The 27,677-nt window shown below is 37.8% G+C and overlaps 1 protein-coding gene across 2 annotated transcripts in view; it reads right to left on the bottom strand.

Annotated features, from left to right (window-relative positions):
* LOC150091184 (calaxin-like) overlaps window positions 1–27,677 on the bottom strand; it is a 175,641-nt gene that overhangs the window by 45,821 nt on the left and 102,143 nt on the right. The gene's annotated exons all lie outside the window — the stretch shown is intronic.

Raw genomic sequence — 27,677 nt, 5'->3', positions numbered from 1 at the left:
AAGACTTTGAATGATGATGAAGAAGTGACAAATGGGCCTGGAGTACTGGGGTCCATAGTTTAACAGATATTATTTAGAGTATACCCAGTATAAAATAAAATAAAATAAAATATTTCCAGAAGCTTTCGGAACTCGTGTCCCTTTCTCAACTGACAGAATTTTTGAATACATTACAAGCAAAGTGTGGCACGTTACTCATGACACGTTACTCACGTGACCAGTCCGCGCTTGCAGAACATTTTTGGGCTACCAACCACGATCTTGACCCCAAGCGCGACTTTGAGATAGTGGACCACGCGCGACACTTTCGCCACCGCCTATGGCTAGAGTCACTAAACATAATGAACAACCCTAAGGCATTAAATCGCCAGAAAGGCATGCGTATACATCCAATCCTGGAGACAACCGTTTTATTGATGGATGATCACTGGCGCAAGGCAGCACACGTCCGTGCTACAACAATGACGAATGAGTAACGTGCCACACTTTGCTTGTAATGTATTCAAAAATTCTGTCAGTTGAGAAAGGGACACGAGTTCCGAAAGCTTCTGGAAATATTTTATTTTATTTTATACTGGGTATACTCTAAATAAATATCTGTTAAATGATGAAGAAGATAAGAACAGCCAGTCTCTCATTAACGAAGTTCGAGCTAGGATATAAAGCAGAAGGTGACAAGTCATTAAGCATGACCACAAGGAGATGAAAGTAAAAGGTATCCGTCTCCTTAGGAATAGGGGGATCCTTGTGGAGACCACAAATTCGGTGGATGGTAATAGGATCTATTCGTCTTCTGCTTTGAAAGAGATAGGTCTTACAATTGAGAAACCTCGGTTGTCTAATCGAACAGTGTTAATATCCGGTGTCCCTCGTGAATATGCTAAGGAGGAAATACTTGATGAGCTTTTTGTTAAAAACTTAAAAGACTATGGTTTCTCACAGGATGAAGTTAAAGATGAGGTGACTTTCAGATTTAGTTCTGTAAGCTTAGATGAAATTAATCATCAATTAACCACCTTTCCACCCGATCCATAGTTCTGGATCGGGTGGAAAGGTGGTTAATTGGGTGGTTGGGTTCAGTCCTCGCATGATGCGGTATATTGTAGATAGCGATAGAATCTATCTAGGATTTACATCTCACAAGATTCCATAAGTTCACGATTGTAAGCAAGTGTTTCTGTTGTTTTGGGGTATGGCCACTCAGCACAATTTTGTTCGCATAAGGCAGTTTCTTGTGGACACTGTGCAGAGGGTGGTCATGTCTACGGAGATTGTCCCCACAAAGAAGACTCTCCAAAATGAATCAACTGCAAGAGACATGGTAGAGATTGCAATCATTCTGTAAGGGATGCCAAGTGTCCAGAATACTTAAAAGCAGTACATCTTACGGACAGCAGAACCAAACATGAGTGATAATGGTTCAAATTCAGCAACAGTGTTGGCCAATAAGAATCCAATTTTATATAATATTATACATGAGGGGATAAAAGTTCTTCAGATAAATGGTCAGCGCTGCAGAGTGGCAATTGATGAGATTAGAATAACAGCATTTGAAAATAATTTTGATATTATTTGCATATATATATAGGAACCCTTTTATTCTTTGCAGGTAGGGGCCCACAAAGTTATGGGTTTTCCCACCTCAGCAAGAATTATTCATTTGCTTGACAAATCTCCAAAAAGTGCCATAGTTGTTATAAACAATTATCTGGTTGTTACCAACATTACAGGTCTGTGCACGGACACTGTGACCTGTTTAATGATTTCTATACCTTTCATAAATTTTTGCATTGCATCTGTTTACTGTCCGCCTAGTGAAGACACACAATTGCCTCTCCATCGTTTGGACAATATATGTACTAATTTCGCTTCTAAAAATCTTATAATAACAGTGGATCTAAATACCAAATCCAACTTCTGGCACAGCATTTTACTGACCCTAGAGGATTAGCTCTCGAGGATTTAATTTCATCTAAGCTTACAGTACTCTAAGGAAAAACTATCAAAAGGCAATTTCCAACTCAAAAGAAAGTTGTTCGAAAAATTTTGTAACGGATATAGGAAATAAAGAACCGTGGGGCTTGCTTTACTGGATATCAAGGAACAAAATGGCTTGCGGAGATGTTTATAACACAGTTAAAGTAGATGGTCAAGAGACTCAGGACTGGATGTCTACGGTGGATTCCATAATTAACAACCTATTCCCCAAAGATATATCGGATCTAGATTCCCCTGAACAAATGCAAATACGTCATGATAATGAAAAGTATGAAGGACATTGAACCCTTTTCACTCCTGGATTTGGGCTCTGCCATAGGAAAGCTCAATGGTAAGAAAATGCCCCGGTATTGACCTGATTGAGAACACAGTCATAGTTAAATTTTTTGAAATTTTTCCACACATTCTTTTAAATTTGATGAATAACCTCGTCAATGGAAAATAGCTCTACTAAAAATACTGCACAAGCCTGAGAAATTAATATCAGATCCATGGCCTACAGACCTATTTAGCTTTTAGCAAACCTGGGGAAATTGTTTGAGCGAATTTTAGCCCTAAGAATCCAAAAAATGTGATCATCAGTTATGTTCAGAAGCACAATACGGCTTCAAGAAAGGACGGTCGACTGAAGACTAAATCTTCTGACCAACTATGTGTCTAACTCACCTGCTAAATACGTGCTCATTGTGTTTGTGGACTTTCAAGGCGCGTTTGACACTTTATGGTGGGAAAATGCCCTCAGGAGCTCGAGATCCACAGAATATCATGCGTATATCTACAATGTTATGCAATCGTACTTTAGCGACAGACATATTAAGGTGGTGGCAAAACATCTTACATACTGGGTTCAGATTTCAATAGGATGCCTCCCAAGAATTAGTGTTGGGACCTCTCCTCTGGAACGCTGTGCTGGATCAATGGTTAACGCGGGAACACAATGGTATCAGTAAGATAGCCTATGTGGATGATTTGGTGATCGTTGCTGATGGAAACACAAGGAGAATAATTGAAGAGAAAATACAGCCTATCATGGATGACTTGATGTCATGGGCTACAGTCAACAAACTGAAAATATCCCCCAGAAAAACCAGTTTTATGACTTTTAAGAACCATTTTAGCCACAACAGACCACCCAGAATCCGACTAAATAATACCCAAATACCATACGTATTCCAAACTAAGTATTTGGGAATCACTTTAGATGATAAACTCAGTTTTCTGCCTCATGTCAAAACTAGGGACAAAATCTGTTTTTTTTTTTCACAGCCTCAGTTATCAGAGTCTCAAGGAAAGAGTGGGGATTATCAAAGAAAACCTTGAACCTTTACTATAAAACCATATTTTTACCTCTTATATCATACGCTGCAAGTGTTTGATACCAAAAAGTATCAAAGGTAAAAGTGAAACAGAAACTTATTTCCACACAAAGATCAGTTCTTTTGATGATCAATAATATTCCAAGGACTGTTTCAAACAACACACTCCAAATACCTGGTGGTACGATTCCTGTATTTTTATATATTGCTTTTCGGAGTTTGATTTACTACTTAAAAAAAGGACAGTCTAAGGCAATGCTTGGAATTACGACTGACCCAGCCAGCAACTTTAAAAGGGAGAAGAAAAGGCTTTGGAAGGAATTACTGTTGTCTGGCAAAAAAGATGGGATGAGGGCGAATTTAGGCTTGTAACAAGAAAGTATATTGTGCAAGTGGAATTCCCAACAACCCCTGGAGTTATTTCGTGGTTTAGACCTTCTATGACAACTTCTTATCTGCTAACAGTGCATGGGTCCTTCCGGGCTAAGTTATTTGAGCGTGGCCTGGAGCCTGATCCGTACTGCACATGTGGGGAATATGAAACGTGGATTCATGTACTTCTGAACTGTCCATTGTGCTCTCAACTTAGAACGGATTTAATGTCTGCAGCTCCAAACTTATTGGAGAACAATGTAAATATCTTAGTTGAAGACCATAATAACTTTGCTGCTCTGCAAATCTTCTCAAGATACGTTTTCATATTGAGGACTCAGCTAAGAACTTCAGCTCCTTCTGGGAATTGACTTCACAAATGACCAAAAGACAAAAGGTTTAAGTGCAAACAGAAGATTTAAGTTAATTGTTATTGTGTTGACTTATATGGATTGCTATTGTGCTGATTTATGTTAATTAATGTTGCATTGATTTTGGCCAATTGTTACTGACAAGATTTATGTCAATTGTTATTGTAAAGATGTATGTTATATATTGTTTTCTTGGTTCTCAGTAATTCAGAGACTCTGAGCATATTTGAAAAAAAAAAAAAGTATTGTACTATTTAATATAACAATTAGTGGAAGTTCTCCACTAGTAATTCATTTGTTAACACCTACTGGTATTGCACTACATCCAGTGGGTGTGGAACTTTTGCATTCGGCACAAATACATAACATCAACCCGGGCCTTTTTTTTGTTGAGAAGGGCACCGGGCAATAGCTGTCTTATATTGGCGGTGGTAAAATACCTCGCACATGTTTTTAGGCTAGATTTTCTACGCCAAAACAAATGAACTAGGTGGAGATGGGCTTTTGCCTAGGAGCCACCCTTGACTTACACGTACGAAGTGCACCAGGAGGTATAATATAATGTCTTATATATGTGTAACGAGAATGTTAATGTATATAAAATTATATATATATATATATATATATATATATGTGTAATAATTGTGTGTAACTGTAAAAAATACTACTGGTTAGTAGAATCTGTCACTTTATAGAATCAAATTCCAGAAAACAAATTCAAATGATTAAAATGCACTACACTTTTGTCATTATCATATGTTCGGTTGTAAGAATAAATTTTGCACACCTTTGTGATATTTTTGGAGGTCACGACCATAAAACAATAAAAACAATTTGCAGTTCCTGGTTTATTGGGCTTTTCTGTTAGTGCAATCAATTATAAATTGGTTGTTATTGCATTTGCAATCCAATAGCTGGAATTCTTGGGTTATTATGGTGAAATGTGTTTTCCCTTCCATGGAATCTGATCTTCATTCCTTAAAATTTTCATAAAATTATTACTCCGTATCTCACTTGCATGTATCGTGTTAGTTGCAATTTTATGTATGCCGTGTTCTTTGTTATTAATTGCTTATTTTTTTACTGTTTTAAATTTTACAACAAAAAAAATGTCAGTGAACAGAAATATCAAGTAGTTAGCATGTGCATATTACAGTATTATTAAGCTATGTAAGAAAGAGTGAATTTATTTTGCTAACCTGTGGGAAATATTCTTCCAATTTTCACATATCATTTAATTTTGCTAATTGGAAGGTAATAAAATGTAAATTTGTGCTTTATATCTTTACTTTTATAGCCTATGGATAATATTCCTCCTATTTTCGCTTATCAGAAATCAGCATTTAATAAAATTAAAATTCAATTCGCAAATACCAGATCACAATAACCAGCGCTTACTACACTACATATCGTATGGTGAACGGAAAGTCCATCATAAAGTGATATGATCACAAAGTGAACCAATTGTAAAGCAGAGGCCCACTGTATATTATTATTAGGTGAAAGGAAGCCTGAGGCTTATGCTTCACCAGCCAAAAAAAATTTGAGTTACCCTGTGTGTGTGTGTGTGTGTGAGAGAGAGAGAGAGAGAGAGAGAGAGAGAGAGAGAGAGAGAGAGAGAGAGAGAGAGAGAGAGAGAGAGAGAGAGAGAAGTAGAAAGGAGTCATCAAGAAAGAGAAGAATGATGATATCCAGTTCATGACCCTGGATATGCCAAGCCCATACTCACCAGATGTTAGCCCCTGGGGTTATATACAGATTCCAAATTTGAATTTACATATAAGAACTATTATACAAGAATTTTTACTATCTCACACATATGAATCAACTATTATGCATATACACACATATATATAATTCACGTTGGTTAACACATCCCTTCCTTCCTTTCTTTTTTTTTTCTTATTGATAATCTCTCACACTAATCAATAATTTCCAACAATTACTTTAAAGATTTTCGCATATATCTTACACTGGTAAGGCGATATGTGCAAGGAATTCTTTACTTATATAAATTGTAAAAGAAAGGGGATGAATCGGATTGGTCCACTTCACATCGATGGTTTCACTGTTGATGATCCTGCTCAGATAGCTGATAATCTAATGAGTATTTTACATCTACATTCACACATGAGGAGTTATTAAAGGAGGAAAATGCCAGAAGTTTATCAAAATTGTAACAGGGTGCTTAATGATTTTGTAATAACTGAAAGAAAAGTGGAGGAGAAATTGTTAAAGTTAAATATAAGAAAGACCTGGGGTTGATGGGATCTATCCAGTTATATTAAAGGAGGCAAAGGAAGTAAGCAAACCCATAGCTATAATTATGGATCATCTAGACAAGACTCAGGGGAAGTCCCCACAGACTGGAGATGTGCAAATATATCACCAATTCACAAAATAGGATCTAAGGGTGACACGAGTAATTACAGACCAGTTAGTTTAACTTCTGTTGTGGTTAAAATAATGGAGTCACTGGTTAAGGATGAATTGCAGGATCATGTTTGTTGTTTGTTATTTGGTTTTTAGGAGCATTAGCAACTAAGGCCATATTGCTCCGGAGATATGTGGTGGTCATTCCCTGACCTTTCCGCATCCTCCGTATTTGGTGGTCACGGGCTCGAACCCCTGTCTAATCAAGAAGCGTATGCTACACACTGCCGCTCCTGCTCACCTGGCTATGGAGGTGCCAGCAGGATCATCTAGACAAGACTGAAGCAATAATTCGGACACAGCATGGGTTTGTCAAGGGAAAGTCTTGTCGGACAAATCTGATTGGATACTATGATGTAGTTACAAAGGAACTAGATGCAAAAAATAATTTTTATATCATATACTTGATTTAAGGAAAGCTTTTGACACTGTTGCGCATGAAAGATTCTGTACAAATTGGAGTGGTATGGTATTAAAGGTAAGTTGCTACAATGGATAAAAGGGTGGCTGAGTGGGAGTGGTAATCAATGACAGAGAGCGGTAAATCAATGACACTGCTCTTTGTGGACTAATGTTATTAGTGGAGTCCCACAGGGTTTGCTGTTGGGTCCACTGTTGTTTTGTATATTTATCAATAATATTGATGAAGGTATATCAGGCTTAGTGTCGAAGTTTGCAAATGATATAAAGGTTGATAGGGTTGTTAGTGACAGTAATGGCAGTGTGCTACTGCAACAGGATCTAGAAAATTTGGGCAGATGGGCTGAGAAGTGACAACTGAAGTTTAACATTGACAAATGCAAAGTACTGCATATAGGTAGAAGTAACCCCAGGGGAAAGTACCAACTGTGTTGCACTTAGGGTGGTAGAAAATGAAAAAGACTCGGGAGTGATTGTGCAGTCAGATATGAAGTTTTCTGAGCAATACAGACAGGCTGCCAGAGCAGGTCATGGGGTATTGTCAATGATATACAGGAATTCTGCTAGCAGGGAAAAGGTGGTGATTATCCTTTTGTATAAGGTGTGTCAGGCCACACCTTGAGTACTGCATACAGGTCTGGAGATCTCATTTTAGGAAGGATGTAGTGTATACAGAGAAGGGCAACAAGATTGGTGAGAGGAACGAAAGGATCCACTTACCAAGAACAGTTTACGTTCTGCAAACTGTAGCAGCTGGAGACCAGGCACCTGCAAGGTGATCTGAGTGAGGTGTATAAGGCCTTGAAAGGATTGAACATGCTGAATTCCAATGGGATTCTTCCACTTGCTCAGATTACGAACATGAGGGAGCATAAATTCAAATTGAGGAAAGACAGTTGTAGAATAGATGTGCGTAAATTTGCCTTTAGCCAGAGGGTGGTTAATTGCCAGAACAAACTTCCATCTGTCATTGAGGAAGTTGATAGCTTAAATAAATTCAAGGAGGAACTGGACAAACTTTTAGAGGAATTGTTTTTTTTTTTTTTTTTGGCTGTGCTATATAAGCTCATATGCTTGCTTTCTTGCATCACATGCCTCTATTACTGCTACTACATCAGAAAGCTTAGTACAAATCATCTATCAATTCAATTACTACTTATCACCTTACATCAATAGTACTTAATACAAACTAATCCACAAGCATATTGGTTACCTACCTTTTCTGATACAGGGCAGGGTTCCTCAATAAAATAACTTTCTTTTTACACATAACTCATTGCCTAGAATTTTATCTGTTATAATATTATCTGCTAATCATTATCTAGCAAAATTATATATGTTTTCACATTCTCTTTCTACTATGCCCATGATTAATGTTATTAATTCCCTTATTTTTCCCTCTCCTTTACCCCTTTAAGTACCCCTACATCATTTCATGGTCTTTAACTTAATAACCTAACAGTACATTACAATAAAATTTCCATTGAAAGAAAATATCAACCAATATCTCACAGAGTTCGCTTATAAGTCTATAAGTTAGGGGTTCAATAAAACTGGAACACATTCCGAATCTAACTGCTACTTCCAATTCGTTTTCAATCTTTCAGCTGGACTTTTCTCGTTACCAGAGAGGCTTCCCACATCAATTTTCAAGCTTTTTTTTGGAAGTCTATCTCTTCTTCTCAAACTCTTGGACTGGGCACTCTCTTTCCACGAAGATCTCTTAACTCACAACCTGCGTACTTGGCTCAATCTAAGCTGAACCGGATCTAGACACGTGCAGCTTCCTACACAAATTAATCTTCAGAAATGCAGCATGCAATTATGTTGCTAGACTCACTGATCAACCGACTACTGGACACTCTTTCCATTTAGATTTCTTTTCACACACCTGCGTATCTGACTCATTCTAGGCAGGACCAGATCTAGACAAATGTGCAGCTTCCTACATGAATTAACCTTCAGAAATGCAGTTATATTACTAGACTGCCAATCAACCAACTGCACTCCACTTTTACTTTAAACTTTAGACCCACACGTTCCCCACAAAAAAAAAAAAAAAAAAAAACCCTTCAGTGCACATGTACTCACATTCTCTTCCCTCACTAACTCCCCCCCCCCTTTTTTATTCTTCATCTTAGATCTCTTACCCTTCTCTCTTTCTGAGCTCAAACTCAAAAACTTCTAACCCACACTCAGTCTCTCCAACTCCCAAACTCTCATCCAAACCCTTTTTCCTTAGAAGTTCGGAACTCCTCCCCCAGGACTCTCAACAAATACCACTACTATACTTAATTTCTCACTCCTTCCTATTTCCTAAAAAAAATTAGCAAAACCATCAGCCTTGTGCAAGAAACCAAACCCCTTGTAATCTTCTTGTTTTTTGTTTATTTCACACTTCAGTAATACAACCCTTTTGCGTATGCCAAGTGCCCTCAAAATTAGCTATTTTCATGTTTACACTAAATTTCGATGCTTGTCAAAATTTAGTGTAAACTGTCTTCTTTTTACACAAACTGTCCCAATTAGTTCTGATTCTGTCTAGCTTCAGATTACATCAAATGTTCTTTTCACGATGCTATTTCATGGTCCTATTGTCTCCCATCTTAGCAACCCTTTCTCACTTGTTTGCAAATAACCACTCCGTCCCTAGTATGGGCCAGAGTTTTGTTTTTTCTCAGTTCATCCCCTTTGTACTACTTGTTACTTCTTGCTCCAGTTAACTGCTATTTAATGCACCCATTTATAACCTCCCTATTTTTAAATTCATTATTTTCAAAGTTCACTTTTTTTTTCTTTTTGGTGTTAATGATTTTATTTCAGATAAATAAATATTTTCATTTTATTTGTAAGAGTGTACTCTTACAGTATGTTACTCTGTGGTTACTGCTATCCATATGTAATACTTTGCATTTGTCAATGTTAAACTTCAGTTACCATTTCTCAGCCCATCTGCCCAACTTTCTGGATCCTGTTGCAGTAGCATCAGGTCATATCAGAAGTGTTTGGGAGGTTTAGATCTTTTTTCAGATAAGCTTACTCTATTAGTTTGACAATTCATGGTGTATTCAACAGTAAGAAAAAGTGGGGGGTACATGCTGTATGAAGCAATGAAATTTTTCGATATGGCATACACATGGTAAGAATGGTGGTACTTGTGCATATGTCCGTTCTGATATTCCCTGTCAGAGACTTGGCAATTTGGAATCTCCTCTCTTTGATATTCTCTGGCTTAAAATCTCTCTACTTCATTGTGTCAAATTCATCTGTTGTCTCTACCATTCTCCCAACTCCACTAATCACTTGGAACTCTTTGACTTCCTCTCTTTGCAACTTGACTTTCTCCAGTCCAACTTTCCTAACAGTGAGGTAATTTTCCTTGGTGATTTTAATGTTCACAACTCCAGCTGGCTTCCGTTTTCTAGATGCTGAAGCTTTTGCAATTACTAATGACCTTACACAGATTGTTCATTTACCTACAAGAGTACCAGACAATCCTAATCATACAGCCAATATGCTTGATCTTTTTCTCACAAACAACCCTTCTAAGTATACGGGTGAAGGGAGAGGTCCTTTAGACACTTCAGATCACAACTTGGTGATCTGATTGTCCCTTCTCCAATGGGACCTTTATCTCATGGCTATTCCCAACCTCGTGTTGTTTGGCATTACAAGAATGGAAATGGGATGACCTGCGAGACTTCTTTTCTTTTTTTCCTTGGTCGGATTACTGTTTCAAAACTTCTGATATCAACGTTTGCTCAGATCGTATCAATGAAATTATTCTTGCAGGAATGGAATCCTTTATCCTACACTCCACTTTAAAATCTCGTCCTTTATCTAAACTTTGGTTATCCAATAAATGTGCTAAGGCTGTTCAAGAGAAGAATATTGCATATCGTGATTGGCTTGTTTCTAATTCTCAAGTTTCATTTTCTGCCTACACCAAAGCTCGCAACAATTGTAAAGCAGTTATTAATCAGTCCAAACTCGAGTTTGAACAGGCTAAGAGTAGAAAACTTGCTTCTTGCCCTAATGTTAGCCGAGCATTCTGGTCTCTTGCCAAAGCTATTGGCCGCAACTTTTGCCCATCTCTGCTCCCACCTCTGTCCAAACCAGATGGTTCTGTTGTCACTTCAGCCAAGGATAAAGCTGACCTGCTAGCATCCCATTTTTCTTCTAACTCCCGTATTAATGATCTTGGTAAAACACCTCCCACCATTCCCAACACGCTCCATTCAATGACTCCTGTGGTCTTCTGTCAAAAGGATGTCAGAAGGATTTTGACAAATCTTGATGCTAAGAAAGCTCCAGGTCTCGATGGTATTTCTCCACTTGTTCTCAAAACCTGTGCTCCTGAACTTACTCCTATTCTTTGCCGCCTTTTTTTCACTTTCTTATTCCAAAGGTGTTTTTCCTTCTGCTTGGAAATTTGCTCATATCCAGCCAGTTCCTAAAAAGGGTGATAAATCCCTCCCATCCAATTACCGTCCCATTACAATTACTTCTAGTCTTTCTAAAGTAATGGAGAAATCAATTAACCGCCAACTCTTAAACTACCTAGAAACCTTCTGTCTGATCAACGATCGCCAGTATGGATTCCGTCAGTGTCGATCCACTGGTGATATTCTGGCTTATGTTACCCATTTATGGACTAATTCAATGGAAAGATTCGGTGAAACACAAGTAGTTGCTCTTGACATCTCAAAGGCTTTCGATCGTGTTTGGCATAAAGGTCTTCTAAACAATCTTCCATCTTATGGTTTGCCAACTGTTTTTAGTAATTGGTTATCCAATTTTCTCTCTGATCGCTCACTGAGGGTGATGGTAGATGGCTCTCTGTCTTCTAACTTCTCCACTAATGCCAATGTCCCCCAAGGTTCAGTTCTTTCCCCCACTCTTTTCCTCTTGTATATTAATGACCTTCTTCCATTGACTGGAAATCCTATCCATAGTTTTGCCGATGATAGCACATTGCATTCCACTTTCTGTTTTGAGAAACCTTGTCCTGCTCAATCAGCTTCAACTTCTTGAAAATCTGCTGCCAATTCCTTAAATGCCGATCTTCAGGTAATTCTCCAGTGGAGCAAAGACTACTTAGTTGATTTCAACCCTTCTAAAACTCAGTCTTGTCTTATATCTCACAAAAAGGATTCTTCTGCTCCTATGCTTATCTTTAGTGACACTCCGATTTCTAGGCAAAATAATATATTTATTTTGGGGATTGCCCTGACTTCTAATCTCTCTTGGCACAAGAACATTACAAATATTGCTTCCTCTGCATCTAAAAAACTTGGTTTTCTCTTTTTTTTACTTTTCTTCCAAACAGCTGCTCACTCTGTATAAATCACAAATCTGCCCTGCCATGGAATATTGTTCCCACATCTGGGGTGGTGCCCCCAAAACCTCTCTCAGGCTTCTTGAATTCCATTCAGAAGAGAGCAGTTAGGTTAATTAATGATTCATCTCTAACAGAGTCTCTCCACTCGCTGTCTCATAGACGTACTGTTTCTGCTGCATGCCTCTTCTACAGATACTTCCATGAGCACTGTTCTTCTGAATTGGCTTCTATAATTCCCGCTCTCTCTTTCAAAATGGTCCAAACACGTGCTGCCACCAGCCAACATCCACTTACTGTCCAACTTCTCATCTTCCTCGTTTATTCATTCAACTGCTGTTTTCTGGAAGAACCTTCCTTCATACGTATTTCCTGAAAATTGCAGTCTACAGAAGTTCAAGTCCAATGTCAACAAATATCTTCTTTTGTCTTTTCAACCCCCCACCCAAGCACGGTACTAAATACTATAGGTTCTAATACCTCTCGTGTTTGGGGTTTACATAAAAAAAAAAAAGAAAAAAGAAAAGATTATATATACACTAGCTGATTCGGAAGTCTCCAATGGGTTCGGTCCGGTGTACTAACTAGCGGCCAGCCTGCGAACACCGTTTTAGAGCTGTACCCTCGAAATGTAAGGAAGATTGGATCTCACCATGATTTTCATCATAACCTCAAAAGTCATCAGTCATACTGCATGATGAAAGAGGTGGGGAAGGGTTGATCGGAACTTCGCTCTGGAGACTAAACATGGGTTCCACCACTTCAAGCCTCCAATAAGCAAAGTGGTGGTACTGCACTGGTTGATGAGAGTCATCTACCACCTAGTAATGCCTGGTAACCCAGACGGTGGCATTCCCCATGTGGTGTGGGTGCCACACCTCCACCCCTGGTTACTTTGGTTCACACCTGGGTGGTCCCCCAGTGCTTGTGAATAGAGGTTATACCAAAGATTACTAATAGTCCTACCATCATGAAGGTGCAAGCAGAGGATTTGGCTGTCACAGACCATCCGGACTTCGCCAAAATTGGGTCCACTTGACTTGAATGTCACCCGAATATTAGTTCTATCAGCATTTTAGACTCGCAGGTAGCAATCACAGCTTGCCTGGCTTATCTGAGAGAATGTCTGTAACAACCTCAAGGACCAGTTTTACATAACACTTGGAAACTGATGAAATAGTTCATTTTAAATTACTAAAATTACTGCAGATTTAATAAAGTTTTATGACAGACTTAAAATTTAAGTCTGACATGACATTATGCCAAGTTATTTAGAGAGAGAGGGGGGGGGGGGGACGCGTGCCCCATGAATCCATGCAATTTGAATACTCCCTCTCTTCTTCGGCATGGATTAAGCCCATACAATTTGTGTTGATCACAAATTGTATGGGCTAAATAATTTCAAAAAAAATGCATATCTTTAAGTAAAAAATTAAATTAGAAGATGTTTACAGTCATTTCTCCCTGTGTGTGTGTGTGTGTGTGTGTGTGTGTGTGTGTGTGTGTGTGTGTGTGTGTGTGTGTGTGTGTGTGTGTGTTAAAGAGAGAGAGAGAGAGAGAGAGAGAGAGAGAGAGAGAGAGAGAGAGATTAGCTTTGTGATAACATCAGTGTGATTCTGGTCACTGGCATTTCTATTTGTGTTGTTGACTTTTTTTAATTTCATAATTGATTATTATAATAATTAAAATAACTGATAATGAATTTTGCCCATAACTAGTCTAATTACAACTAGATTAACCTTTTCATAGAATAACCTTTACAGTCTTAACACAATACGTCTATCTGTACTTTGCATAAATTTAATTTTGTCTTCTTGATGTTGAAATATAAATGTGTTAGGAAACACAAGCTGTTAAGAAATAAGAGACAATATTATAACAATTTCACCTACGCATTGTAGTAAGCTTTAAACTTCAATCCTGTAATGGTCTTTAACTAACATATCATTAATATAAAATCCCAAGTAGTAAATGTGATTATTCGTATTTGTATAGTATTTACTGATTTACTATTGATTTACTGCATAGAGACTTAACAGTCAGAGAGAAAGTGGCATAGCTGTCATCTGGTGGACTGTAGGAAGTTTGGGTTAATAGTTTGGTACATTATTATTATTTATTATTTTATTTATTTATTTATTTTTTGCTTAATTTCTATAATAGCTTGTGAAGTTTTATGTAATATATTGTAAATTTAATTCCTGCTTTTTTGTAAAGCAGGAATTACTAGATGGAAATTTGGCCTTCAGAACAGACCTATTAGATTCTTCTAGAGGACAGTTTTATTGGGAGATTCTGCTAAGTTAACTTCTTTTTTAATATATAAGTGTAAATTCTTAAGTTCAGTAGAAAATAAATTTAGTAACTGCTTAATTAATTGAAATATTTTGTAAGTTTAATTCTTATCTTAAAAATGGGTACTACATGATCCACTTTGAATGCAGTGTCTTAGGATATCAAGACTCAAACAGGAATGGCCACAGGGTGACTCACATGAGTCATGAATTCATGGCATGTATTCTGAGGTCAATGTAGCACATAACATTAGCTTACCTCATGATTCTTTTCTTTGTGGTCAATGTAAGGAGTGTACTCATCTCAAATTAAACTAGATGGAAATTTGGCCTTCAGAACAGAATAGTCAACTGTACCTATTAGTTTCTTCTAGAGGACAGTTTTATTGGGAGATTCCATTGTGAGGGAAATGGGTAACTTCTTTTGAAAAAAGGACCGGTGGACTAGAACCAGGCTGAGTCTTCTGTCTGACAATCTGTTACAGTTGTCAGACAGCAGACTGACATTATTTGTCATCACGGCCAGATTTAACAGGATGCGGTTACTCCAGTGACCCAAAGCCAACAGGGCTATAAGTTACTGTTGTTCCAGGTTCCACACAGCCTTTTAAGGCCTCTAAAAATGTGCAGCAGTGCTCCAGACTAACCAAATCCAGCACTAGAGGTCAGAAAATGATTAAGTCACACTACACCAACCGATAATTTGTTTGATAAATATAGGACCATACTGCAAAAATGCTGAGAGAGAGAGAGAGAGAGGTCGAATGTACATATGTTTGCAATTCACTCAGGCACAAGAAGAGGGACTCTATAGTGAAAGCCAGGAGTCAATATTAATACCCACTTTCACAACAACAGTTAAAAGTCTGTTCCCAACAATTAACTACCTGCTGACACTGAAGAAAAATTTCCTCACATCAATCCTGCAACCATCCTTCCTCAATTTGAATTTATGCCCCCCCTCCCTTTTACGTGTGCAGGTTGTGCATGAGAAAGAACGCTAATAGCATTGAGCCCAATCTATTCCAAGTCTTAAACACCTCAATGAGATCGTGTTATGGGTGCCTTGTCTCCAGATAATGCTAATTTGCAAAACTGAAGTATTTCTTGGTAAGGGCACCCTTTTGTTCCCCTTATCAATCTTGTTGACCTTCTCTATCCCCATTTCAACAGATCCACATCTTTCCTAGAATGAGACTTCCAGACTTGTTTACAGTACTAAAGATAGTGCCTAACCATTGCCTTATAAAAAGGGATAATTATCTCCTTATCCCTGCTAGAAAAATTCCTGCATATCACTGACAAAGCCCCATGAACTCTTGGCAGACTGTCTGCACTGTTCAGAGAACTTCATATTTGACTGCATAATTATTCCCCTTACAGATCTTTTTTATTTTCCACTACACTGAGCATAGTCCATGTGATTGGTACATTAATCTGGAATTACTGCTACCCATGCACAGTACCTTGTATTTATCAATGATAATTTCAACTATCATTTCTCAGCCTATCTGCCTAATTTTTCTAGATCTTTTGTATCATCTGCAAACTTAAATATTAAGCTTGATATACCTTCAACAATATCATTAATAAATATAGAAAACAAGAATGGGACCAGCATTGAACCCTGGGGGACTCCACTAATCACATTAGTTCAAGAAGAGCAGTGTCCATTAATGACCACTCTTTGTCTTCTCCCTCTCAACCATCCCTTTACCCAAAAATCAGTACTTTTTTTAAAAATTTTTTTTTTAAAATTGTAAAATGGAACAAACTAATAGTTTCATCTTTATACTTTATGCCTATAATTTCTTTTAATTTTTAGCTAAAGTTAATATTTTTTGTTTTTTTTTAAATAAAAGGTGTAAAAAAAAATCAGCTGTTTTAAATATTTAATTCTTTTTATTAAAATTTTAAAAAATGCATACAATAAGTATTGTAATCCATTAAGAAAAGATCAAATATGGTCCTTGAAGCTGTCACAGACATTCTCTTGGATAGGCCAAGCTAGGCTTGCTACCTGAGAGTCTAAAATGCTCATAGAACTAATATTCAGGTGAAACTCAAGCAAAGTGGACCAAATTTCAGCAAAATCAGGTCATTCTGTGACAACCAAAACATGCACCTTCACAATGGTGGGACTTCCATTCTGACCTTCATTTGAACCACCACTACCTAGGCCAAAGCCTATCCGTAGCTAGATCAAAAATGGGTATAGTGTCGGAATCTTTGAAATTCAATTTTTGTTAATTAATTAAATAAACAAACAGTAAAGTAAAAATAAAACTTCTTATCGTTTGGCCACTTAGCCTCGTGCGAGAGAAATAGACTGAGTTTACACTGCGGCAATCTCAATAGGACGAGTTGACATCCCTGCCACGAGGAGGCGTGCCTCTACTATCTAGGATCATTCTTCTTCTTTTGAAAACTTCGCTTACATATTTATTAAAATAAGTAAATAATCGTTTATCAGTGAACATAACATGGAGTCTCTCTTTCTCCAGAATGCCAATCGAAATTTCTAACTCTCTTCTTAAGTCAACATAGTTGTTACATTCCAACATCACATGTTCAGATGTTTCAGGTTCTCCACACATGCACAGGTCCATATCTTTTAATCCAAGTTGATGTAATCTTAGGGCTAATCCATGTCCTGTTACCATGAACATGGCCTGTAAACCAAACTGTAGCCACTTTCTTTTTAACATCAACTATATCAATTCTTGGTAGAAATATGAAATTCTGTCGTCCTTTTTCAGATACTTCCCAGTTTGTTTGCCATCTAATTTTAATTTCTTCCAAAAATCTTTTCTTTTCACTTTTGACATCAACTTTGGTATACACCTTTTGTATTTCTGGACATGTACTTATTCCCATAATAGTTTTTCTTATATTTCTCTTGGTTAAATAAGCCATACCAGCAATTAAAACAGCATATTGTACTGGTATTCTTCGAGAAACTACCTGTAATGCTTCAGAGGACACTGTCTGACATGCTCTAGTAATTCCTAGTAAGGCAAACCTTTGTGCCTGCACTAAATGTTTTTGAATTATCACATTTTCTATCCTATGTACCCAAGCTCCGCTTCCATAACATACTATAGGAATGAATAAACATTCAGTAAATTCAGGGCTCTTCTTTTTATACCCCAGTCCTTTCTAATCACCCTTCAGAGCTTGGCATATAAATTTCTTATTTTATTCTTTACATATTTAATGTGTTCTGTAAAGAACAAATGCTCTTCTATCATTAAGCCCAAATACTTAATTACTTTAGCATATCAGACAGCACTCCCCCATTTTGTCTTTGGAAATCTGTAACTTATGTTTTGAAGTCCAATGCTCCAATATTCTTAAAGCTTTTTCAGCCTTGTTTTCGATTAGTGATCTTGCATTTCCTTGTACTAAAATCACCAGATCGTCTGCATATGCTATCCTTGTGATACCAGGCATATCCACGGTCAGATACTCATCAAAAACCATATTCCAGGCAAAGGGACAGATCACCGAACCCTGTGGGCATCCCTTTGTTACTCTTTTAACAATTTGAGTGTATTTCGTTTTGACAATCATTTCTCTTTCCGAAAAATAATTTTTAAACACAGAATATAAAGCAGTAGAACACTGCACTCTGTTTCTTTTATTCTAGATAGGATGCCCTCCCACCAAAGGTGATCAAATACTCCTTTAAAATCAACAAAAATACCAAGAACGTACTGCTCTCCACCTCCTCTACTGTTTGCAACATTTTATAAATTGCATCTTCAGTAGAAACTCCTTTCTTGAAACCATACTGGCTTTCTGAAGACATACTATTAGGGTTATACTTAATCATCAGACGATTTACACAATCTTTCGTATGTTTTACCTAAAATAGACAGGAGAGCTATTGGGCAGTAAGAACCTGTTTCATTCAACATTCGATCGGTTCCTTTTATTAATAATTTTACTTGAGCAGTTCTCCATTTTGCCGGGAAGGCACCCTCCTCCAGACATTTATTAAAAATATCTAAATATAATTCCAGAGACCTCAATTTTATCTAGACCCGGTGACCTACCATCCTTTGCCTGGTCTATAGCACGTTCCACCTCATTTAATATAAATTGTTCTTCCGGCATCACAGAGCAATATTGATCTATATTTTGCTGCAAATTATCTTGATCACCATCTTCTGGAAAGAGATCTTCCAAAATTTTGTTCACTGAATCACCCCACGTTAATGTTTGTTCACACCCATCACCAATAGTACATGTGAGTTCAGATAAGTTCTTTTTATTAGTAATAATTTTAAATAAAGAATTCCACGGATCTGTGGATCCTTGCTCACTCACATATTTTCTCCACATTAATTGTTTAGTTTTACTGACAGCCCTTACATATTCCTTTCTATTAGTTTTATACATTTCTTTATATACGGCACTTAGTTCTGTATTTCCATTTTTCCTCACTTGCTGAAATTTTCTTCTAATTCTAAAAGTTTGCTTTCTTTTATCTGATAATTCTGTATTCCACCAAAATACAGGTCTGTTAACCTTTTCTTCATGCTCTTAGAACACGCATCATTCAATATTGCAGTCAGCTGTTCAACATATTGATTAGATGTCAGGCTTTTCCAATCTATTGCTCTAATATCATTCATAAATACATTTTCAAACCTTGGCCACCTCGCACTTTTATCCATATATCTTTCAATGTCATAATATGTTCTTACACAATCATCTGTAGTACATGTAAAAGAGATGCTATTATGATCACTAGTTGTATAGTTCTCATGGACATTCCAATCTTGTATCTTGGCAATTATAGAATGAGTTGCCAAAGTCAGATCTATATATGATTGTCCATGCACTGTGGAATACGTTGGAACATGTCCAGGAGTATTTAACACTTCCATTCCTGAAGCAGCCAAGAACTCCTTTAGCAACACACCTCTACCATTGGAGACTTCACTGCCCCAGAGCGGAGAGCAGGCATTGGAATCAATGGCGACTACAACCCCACAAGAACCAATCATGCTATACATCCTATCTAAATAATCCAAATATTGCTCTATTCCTACTGATGGTTGACAATATACAGTAACCATATATAATTTTCCAAAATCTCCCAATAACTCACAACATATATAACTTTCACCACTTAAAAATAACACTTTTGTAACAACTATATCCTTATCTCTTATAATCATAGCTGTCATTGGAATTTCACCACATGCTATCACTCTATATCGCTTAGGATATCCTATCACACTTCCTTTTAGCACATATGGCTCCTGTAGGAGAGCCACCGAGATATCCTCCTGCTCCATTATTTTATTTATTTGAAGTGCTACCACTTTAGCCTTTTGTGCATTTAATTGCAACACTTAATTGTCTACCCATAACTTATTTTTCTTTTATAAATTTCCAAAGCTTTTAAGTATTCCAGACATTTCTTATCCACAGCAACATTTTCATTTTTTCCTTTGCAATTACAACACTCTGGCTCTTGTCTTCGATCTGGACAATCCTTAAAAAAATGTCCTTTTGAACAGTGACCACACCGCACTTCTCTCTTACAATATTTTGCGACATGGCCATAAGCTAAACATTTTTAAAGCATTGAGTTACCAAACAAATTTCTTTAAATTTATAAGCCATCCATCTTACAAACAATCTAGACTTTCCTTTAACAATCTGCCATAATGCCGGTGCTAACTGCAATACCCAATTATTCAACCGAGTGTTCTTATTTCTATTAACAGTCAAAATTTCAGCACCCTCTTTAAATTTCTTTTCACTAATATCACAGTCTTTAAAGTTCTTTTGCCATAACTGTTGTAACAATTCTTCTTTCTCAACTTCTTGTTCAACATCAAATAAAACTAATTTTGGATGAACTGGCCTCGGTATTGTATATCTCAGACCAAATCTTGGATTTTTGAGCAAGCTTTTAACTTAGAAAGGTCATCTGCAAAGGAAAGTTTCTGCTTCAACTAATACTCCCGTCTCTTATTGGCTTCAAATTCCGGACTTTTACATTTGATAACGTTGGCCTTATCTGATTTAAAATATCTGTCTTAACATCTTCACTAGTTTTATGCTTATATGTTATTGCTTTTATTATCATAATCTTTGGCACTACATCATTCAAGTTACTCTTTACAATAGAAGAATAACTCTTTTTATCTTGCTTTTCTTCTTGTCTTTTTAACTATCTCTCAATATCACATTCTCTAGGTATACTTCATGAGCTTTCTTTTCCACACTGTCCCACTTGTCCAAAATAATCCTAATAGCTGCAGTAGGAATCTTGTTCTGGACGTCCCAAAGAAACAAATTTAATTTAGCTCTTGCATCTCGCATGTAATCAAATCCATCCTTTTCCGCTCTTTCACCAATGTTCTCCTCTTTACGCTTTCTTTTCCTCCACTTCTCTCCAACACTTATTTATTTCTGATCCTTTGGAATCACTCAATTTTTTCGTTTTTGTCTTCTTTGAACCTTTTTTGCAAATTCTGGGAAGTACTTGGTAATGATGATGACCTTTGCTTTACCGGAGTTCTTTCTCTTCCAGAAAATACTTCTATTTCTGTTAATTCTTGGGCCCGAGATAATATCTCTGTTGTTATTTCATCCCTTTCATCCTCAGTAAGCTCACTTGTGGCTGCCATCAATTCCTCATCTATCAAATCTTCCTCATATGAGGAAGACATTTTAAATGTATACAGTCAGTCCTCGTATAACACGTGTTTACACTACACGAATTCGATCATACACGATTTATAAATAGGGGAACGATATCTTATATAACATGAACCGAATTCGCTTATGCACGATTCGCCTTTGTGTTTACAAGAAATGGCAGTCGGACCGGAATCACCCCAACTGAACGCAACACGATAGGAATGAAGAGAAGATTCTGAAAATGTATTTATGTTTTTTATATCAGTGAAGGGGAAACACTTCACCATAATAACGTAAAAACCAACACAATTACAGCTATCGGTATAATCACAAATGCAATTATATCGACTTTGTAACATATTCCACTAACAGAAACGCAACTGGAAATTGTTTTTATTGTTTTATGGTAGTAACCCCTAGAAATGTGCTTTAGTAAAACGTGAGGTGTTAATAGTGTATCTCTGCCTTTACGGTGTTGTTTATTCAGTTGCTACCCGCACACAGCTTAGTTTATGTGTATCAAGAGTGCCTCCTCGTTTTGTAATTGTGCTTTATTCCCTAAAAATGAGTAAAATACTTAAAAGGTGTGAATAGGAAGCATCCTGGTGAAGACACTGCAGATTCAGAGAGAAAAAGAAAAGCGATATCGATAAAGAGAGGCGGACTGGATCAAAAATTCTTACCCGGGAAAATTTATAGTGGCCTCATACTATGGTTTATGGCTAAAATCACACTGGGGTTTCCCCGGTAAGGCTTATGGCCAGTCCGCCTCTGTCAATAGAGAAAAAATATGAAATTGTGAAACGCTTTGAGCGAAAGGAAAGACCATGTGATATTGCGCGTGCTACAGACCTAAATGAGGGAACGCCAAAAATTACAAAGAATGCAGAGAAAATAAAAACAACTTTCATAGCAGGAACAACTCAAAGCATAATTAAAATCCATTAGATTAAGACACAAAGAACTAGAAGAGATGGAACAGCTGTCATCTGTTTGGATAGAAAATCAAACAAAAAACAAGTTTGCTTATGATAGAAGCAAAAGCATTAGCAATATTTTATTACATAATAGTCGTAATAAAATATGTATGGTAAGTATTTTATTACAATTATTTATTGTGTTTGGTAATGTTTTGGTTACAAATGTGTGTTAAATCTTGGGTGGCCGGCACCTAACCGTATTTTCCCCATAGGCCCTGTTGTTTATATTGCACGATTTTGCATTGCACGAGGGTTTCTAGGAACACAACTGTACTATAAAACAATTTATTTACAATTAAAAACTGAAGGTCAATACAGACAATCAATAACTATATTGTAAGTGAACAAGGAGCCATTAATCCAATTCAGCCAAAATGAAATAATTAAAATGCACTTAGAAAATCTATTCTATGTGCCTCTAAAATAACTCCACCCAAGTTTAACGGGTGAAGGTCCCAGAGGTTTAAGAATTTCACTCAAACAATAATAATGTGCCTAACCAAGACAAATACTCCAATATCCAAAAGAGAGGGCACGGAAATGCTTAAATAAATACCCTAAACAAAGGGCATGGAAATGCTCCAATATAACTCAGGAGAGGAATATATAGCCCCCTCCTGAATTAAATGATCAAAGAAAATTCCTCGTCCCCTCTACGCCTTAAGCTCACTTTAGCCAGGCAAGGGGGAACCCCTCACCTGCCCACCCCCAGGCCTTGCAGAGGTATGAGCACGGCGCTTTGGCTATTTAGCCTCGGACAAAAACAGCAATACCTGTGTATGGCACACTTACTAACTCAGTAAGAAATCTGCAATTGCCCCAGCGTCGCCTCTGGGGCATGATGGTGGGACTGTAAGTAACCTTGGGTATAACTAACGCTGTGCACAAGTCCTGAAATACAGCACCTAATATACTGGAGGCGACCACCCAGGTGTTAGCCAACGTAAGCACAGAATGAGGCGTGGTAACCACACCACACCACACGGAGGAATGTTGCCCCTCTGTGTTACCATGCAATATTGCATGGTAGATGACTCTCATCAACTGGTGCAATACCACCATTTTGCTTATTGAAGGCTTGAAGTGGGGGAACCCATGTTTAGTCTCCAGAGCTAAGCTCCGGCAATCCTCACCCCATCATGCAGTATGATTGATGTATTTTGAGGTTATGATGGATATCATTGTGATATATATACAGGGTGTTTCAGTTAAACGTTTCAGAACTTCTAAGAGGGGTAGGGTACATCCTGACAACTCGAAATCATATAGCAATGTGGGGTCGGAAATGCTTTCCTGAAGTGGTGTTGTACACAGAAGCACCATAAAGAAAAGAGACCGTAAGTGAGAAATCGTTTTAATAATACATGAAAAGAAGCAAAAGGTACATGGATTAAAGTAAGTGTTCGAAGTTTCTTCCACGGGCTACAATGCACGCCTCACATCTCCGACGCATGGACATCCGAACATTCTGGAATACTCCAGGCGAATTTCGAATTTCTTCGGCAGCTACTGCGATTCTTGCAACTAGCTCCTCAGCATTGTCAACAGGGGTGTCATAAACTAGCGATTTCATATGACCCCAGAAATAAAAATCAAGACATTAGCATTAGCATTAGTAGAGGCATTTGATGCAAGAAAGCAAGCTTATGCAGCATCAGCCAAAAAAAAAAAAAAAAAAAAACCCACTTCCACTTCACCCCTCTGTTCGTTCAAAATACCTGTCCAGCTGAGCCTTAAACTTATTTAGGCTATCAACCTCCACCACAAGGGATGGAAGTCTGTTCCACCAACCAACCACCCGCTGGCTAAAGGCAAATTTCCGCACGTCTATCCTACATCTGTCTTTCCTCAGTTTGAATTTATGCCCTCTCAGGTGATTTTTCTGAGCTAGAGGAAGAATCCCATCAGCATTGAGCATGCTTAAACCATTCAAGGCTTTATACACCTCTATCAGATCACCTCGCTGGTGCCTAGTCTCCAGACACTGTAATTTGCAAAACTTAAGCCTTTCTTCGTAAGAGCACCCCTTTGTTCCATTCACTAATCTTGTTGCCCTTCTCTGTACTCATTCCAGCAGCTCTACATCTTTCTTGAAATGAGGTCTCCAGACCTGTATACAGTACTCTAGGTGTGGCCTGACCATCGCCTTATACAATGGAATAATCACCTCCTTATCCCTGCTGGAAAAATTCCTGTATATCATTGACAATACTCCATGAGCTACTCTTGCAGCCCGTCTGCACTGCTCAGAGAACTTCATATCTGCCTGCACAACCACCCCCAAGTCCCTTTCATTCTCTACCACTGTCAGTGTAGTACCACAGAGTTGATACGTTGCTCTGGGGTTGCTGTTTCCCATGTGTAGTACTTTACATTTATCAATGTTAAACTTCATTTGCCACCTCTCAGCCCATCTGCTCAACCTTTCCAAATCCTGTTGCAGCAGCATAGTGTCAGTAGTGTCCTTGACAACCCTGCCAACCTTTGTATCGTCTGCAAACTTGGACATTAAGCCCAATATACCATCATCAATATCATTTATAAATACAGAAAACAATAATGGACCCAACACTGAGCCCCGAGGGACTCCACTAATAACATCAGTCCACGATGAGCAGTGTCCATTGATTACCACTCTCTGTCTTCTCCCCCTCAACCACCCCTTTATCCATAGCAGCAATTTGCCTCCAATGTCACACTGCTCCAATTTGTGTAGCAGTCTTCCATGTGCAACAGTATCAAAAGCCTTTCTAAGATCCAAGTATATAATATCAAAGTTATTCCCGGCATCCAGTTCTTTTGTGACTGCATCATAGTATCCAATCAAGTTGGTCAGGCAAGACTTCCCCTTAACAAAACCATGCTGTGTCTGAGCTATAACTGAAGTCTTGTCTAAATGATCCCGCAGTGCTTCTTTAACCAGTGCCTCCATTAATTTTCCTGGAACAGAAGTTAAGCTCACAGGTCTATAATTACTTGTGTCAGCCTTTGATCCTCCTTTATGAATTGGGGTCACATTTGCACATTTCCAGTCTATGGGTACCTCCCCTGAGTCCAAGGAAGCTCTCATAATTATGGCTAAGGGTTTGCTTACTTCCTTTGCTGCCTCCTTTAATATAACTGGATAGATCCCATCCACCCCGGGTGCCTTTCTTGTGTTTATCTTCAACAGTTTCTCCTCCACTTTACTCCCAGTTATTTCAAGATTCTGTAGCTTACTGCTAGAGTTGAATACACCTCTGGCATTCCCCTCGCTGAATAACTCCTCATGTGTGAATGTCGATGCAAAATATTCATTTAGTTTGTTAGGTCGACATGATAGGTCGGGTGACCGAGCAGGCCAACGCACGGGACCACCACGTCCGATCCACTGTTGACCAAATGTGACATCCAGGTAGTTACGAACATCTCCGCTATAATGGGCAGGGGCTCCATTGTGTTGGAACCACATTGTCTGTTGCGTCGATGCAGAAATCTGTTCATCTCTCAAAAGTTGTGGCAATACTTGCTGCAGAAAGATCAAGTAGATAGGTCCGGTTAGACCTATCTACTTGATAATCCATGTACCTACGGTAATCCATGTACCTTTTGCTTCTTTTCATGTATTATTAAAACGATTTCTCACTTACGGTCTCTTTTCTTTATGGTGCTTCTGTGTACAACACCGCTTCAGGAAAGCATTTCCGACCCCACATTGCTATATGATTTCGAGTTGTCAGGATGTACCCTACCCCTCTTAGAAGTTCTGAAACGTTTAACTGAAACACCCTGTATATATATATAACAGCTCTAAAATGGTTCTCACAAGTCAGCCACTAGACAGTCCATCAGACCAAACCTACTAGTAACTCTCTAGGAGGTTTCTGGATCAGCTAGTCTCTTGATTAAGTAACATATTAAACTGTGTTTTAGTCACATTCATAAGCTTATTTTTTAAATTTAGCTAGTGGTTTTGTAAGTTCTGACTCACTCTTTGTACCGCTATTATATTGGTGTTTTTGCACTAATATCATAGAAAGTATCCAGTATTTCAGAGGAATAGTAAGGTTTAACAGAGTTCACTCGTTGGGCATATATCTTTTTTATGTTTAGCTAAAGATATACCTAAATTAACATTGTGATTGTTTTATGGTACAGCATAACATTTATCTCAAACTTGATAGGGTAAGGGTAAGGGTATAACATAAAACTAGATAGTGTAAGGGTATAACGTAAAACTAGATAGTGTAATACATATCACTGCATTTAGAAATCTATTAGCTTAGTGTAGTATTGTCAATTAATCAATTAAATTGTATTTAAATGGAAATCATGCATCAGACCACAGCAGCAAAGTAACGTGCACAAAATAGTGGGAGTGCTGTGGCTCGGGAGAAATTCTCCAATGCATCACAGCCTAAAAAAAAAAAAAAAAAAAAAAAAAGGTGTGAAATGTATGCAGACCTTCTGAAACAGAACATGATTTAGCCAAGGAGGATGTCTTTGTGTGTGACAGGTGCAGAGAATGCAAAAAAATTAGGCACCAACTCAGCATTCTGATGGGCATCAATGAGAGATTGAAGAGTAGAGTAGATACCCTCAAAGGAATTAAAATGGGAGACCCACCAAACTCTCAGCTGCTCAACTCAATGCTAGAGCTCACTCTTATGCATCAGGCAATGCTGGCAATTTTCAAGGCAGAATGCGCTGGCCCCACAGGAGCTTTTCTTGGTGATTTTATTGTCAGGGAAATGGGAAATATAGTGGAAAAAAGATAGATGGAATAGGACCAGGGTATGTCTGCCAGGGGCAAACATTATCAGATATCTTTTAAGGGCAAAAGAAAGGTGGTATTGTTGTACATGTTGGTACTAATGACATTAAGAGTAGGAGATCTGAGGACTTGCTGAAGAAATACAGGGTTTAACAAATGCTTAACAAATACAGGTTATCAAAAAGTTGCAAGTATGGTTAAATTTAAAAGTGTCTGCAATTCTGTCAGACATGAAAGGGCCAAGTATACGATGAGAGCCTTGTCAATCAATTCTGGAGAGATTGTGCAAGACTCTTGGGGTAGAATTTTACTCAACATGGCCTGTGCTTGTTAACAGGACCGACTGCTTCCACAAGGATGGGATACACTTAAACAGAAATGGTGCAAGAATATTTGCTGATGATAAGAGTATAATAAATAAATTTGATGAATTTGAAGTGATGACATCAAAAGCGTGGATGTTGAAGTGTGGATGTTGACATCATTGTTGGGATATCAGATATGTGGTGTCACACAGATAAAAGGAATGCAGAATTGAAATTTGGGGAGTACAAAAACAGAAAGAAAGAACAGATAGGATAAGAAGGGAAGAGGGGTTATGCTGTTAGTTAAGAAGCACGTAAAATTTAAAGCAGTGCATCCAGCTGACATGGGTGGACAATGAAATGTGAAGTCAGTTTGGTGTGACATAAGCACTGGGAAAGCAAAAAAGAGAGGAGTGTGTTATAGGCCTAAT

This window comes from Mastigoproctus giganteus, chromosome 1, assembly GCF_048544385.1.
Source record: "Mastigoproctus giganteus isolate SK-2022 chromosome 1, ASM4854438v1, whole genome shotgun sequence".
NCBI classification, from domain to species: Eukaryota; Metazoa; Arthropoda; class Arachnida; order Uropygi; family Thelyphonidae; genus Mastigoproctus; species Mastigoproctus giganteus.
This window is presented reverse-complemented; position numbering and strand designations above follow the sequence as displayed.